The sequence below is a fragment of the Ostrea edulis genome, chromosome 4, assembly GCF_947568905.1.
Source record: "Ostrea edulis chromosome 4, xbOstEdul1.1, whole genome shotgun sequence".
In the NCBI taxonomy this organism is placed as follows: domain Eukaryota; kingdom Metazoa; phylum Mollusca; class Bivalvia; order Ostreida; family Ostreidae; genus Ostrea; species Ostrea edulis.
The window spans coordinates 81853492-81855991 of record NC_079167.1 but is presented as its reverse complement, the minus strand read 5'-3'; positions in this window follow the sequence as shown (position 1 = coordinate 81855991).

Below are 2500 nucleotides of genomic sequence, written 5' to 3'. Positions count from 1 at the left end.
CTTTAATTACATAGCAAATTAGTTTAATTACCATCTGATGCGAGGCAAGCCGCATTGCCTATAAATTTTGAACAACAAATTCTAGGTGTAATAAATTTCCGGGGGGGGGGGGGGTGTTGTGTTAATGGGGGCAAATCAATAAAAAAAAAAAAGAAGACATTTCGAAATTCCAAGGGGGTGTTCTATCACTTAAGAGAAAATCTATTATTTAAGAATATTTGTATCTAAAATCAAATATTTTTATTATATTTTCTAAACTCGGGTTTGAATTTTCTTTCTTCCCCAGCAATTAAAACAATATCTAATAAAAAATTTGAAGGACCAATTTTAAATGTACAAAAAGAAATTAATTCATCTTGATTTTCTAATGATTAAAATTCACACATATTAAAGCTCAGAATTTGTTATATAACTGTTAACTAAATAATCAAAACATTGTTAAAAATCATATAGCAACAAAATCATTTACATTTTGAATATTTTCTGTTATTATAAAAAGAATTAGATACCGTATCTTTTATTTTTATTCTTAAATAGAATTATTTTTTGCGATAAATAAACGTACATTGAACCAAAACAGAACACATGATTTAGTACGTTTGACTAAAAAAAACCCATAACAAATAGGACAATATGTAAAATGGAATATTTCTTCAAGACAATCAGTAATAAATGTGTAATTAAAATTCATCAAATTAAATTTAATTTGTAATGAGGGCTCTGCGGTAGAACTACGTCCACGTCGTAGAATGGGGGAAAACACATAATTTATGTGGCTAAGAGTTCTGCTATAATTCAGAAACACAAAGAATGCCTAATAATGGTAAATTTTATTAATTTTTAAAAGTAATTTATTTCCGTTTTAATAATGGTATTTTTCTTTGGATCATATTGTGTTATGAGCTATGTTTGTTAACCGTACCTGTATCGGTGTCCGTTTTTGTATTTATAACAAAGTACTAGATTTACCGCTTTTGAGTAGGTGACATTTCAAGTTTAAGAATTTATACTTATTATTATTGGGTTTTTTTAATTGTGTGAATCAATTTGGACATACAGATTGTTCTCGAGAAGTATGAAGTAATTCTGTTGGCCGGTTTTAATATTATCTTTAAAACATCGCAATCCGGGACCATCGGGAGTCGGGAGTACTAGATTTACCGCCCACCTGTAAAATCCTCCCCTCGTTCGGATAAAATTGGAAGTAACACAAGCGCATTAAATCATGCACTGTTCGTCTGTCTAAAACCCAAAGGATCACTGCTGGCGTTTCATGCGAACTTTTTTCCTCCCAAAATCAAAACCTGATTTTGAGTAATGTCAAAATCTTCAAACCCCCCCCCCTTGCTCTTCTTTTTTTTTTACCACACCAAAACCTATAAAGGATGTGGTGACTATAAATGAAAACAAGAATTTCAGTCAAAAATGCATCAAAATGCCCCATTTTAAATCAATGTTTTAAAAATTTCCCAGACTCCTCACCTCCCCCTTCGGGCCTCAACCCCCCCCCCCCCCCCCCCCCCACACACACACAGTAAGGTCTAGATTTGCCACTGAACTGAAACATTTTAGAAAAGGGACCCCCTCACCCCTGCTCTACATGATGAACATTAAAAGTCATCCTTTCATTATTTTTCAAAAAGAAACCACTCAATCACTTCAAACTTTATATAAAATATTACAGTATTTAGTTACATTCTCTCACCAGCTAGAGGGCGCGCTACGCAAGCTTCACTTTCACTGGAGCGTAACGCCCTCTGGTGAGAGATTGTATTTAGTTATTCCATCTCTATAACACTGCTCAGAATTCATGCACTCTATAAACCAAAATCTTGTGGTGGGGTAAGCTATACTAAATGATACATGTCTTTAGCACCTGTGTCCTCCACTGAAAAATCTTGGATCCACCACTGATTACTAAATCATGAGGCCACATCTTTTTTCCAATATATCTTGGTTTTGTTTTTTATTTGGGGGGGGGGTGTTTATTTTTTGTTTTTTCTGCTTTTTTTTAATCTCTGAAAAAGCAATAGTCTTTCAAATGTGATCTGAAGGAAGATTGCAGAACTATACATAGCTTCCCAGTCTGAAAGGAAGGACTCATCAATGACTTCCCTGTCTGAAAGGAAGGACTCATCAATGACTTCCCTGTCTGAAAGGAAGGACTCATCAATGACTTCCCTGTCTGAAAGGAAGGACTCATCAATGACTTCTCTGTCTGAAAGGAATGACTCATCAATCACTTCCCAGTCTGAAAGGAAGGACTCATAAATCACTTCCAGTCTGAAAGAAAGGACTCAGCAATCACTTCTCTGTCTGAAAGGAAGGACTCATCAATCGCTTCCCAGTCTGAGAAAAAAAAACTCATCAATCACTTCCCTGTCTGAAAGGAAGGTCTCATCAATCACTTCTCTGTCTGAAAGGAAGGACTCATCAATCACTTCCCTGTCTGAGAGAAAAAAAATTCATCAATCACTTCCCTGCCTGAAAGGAAGGACTC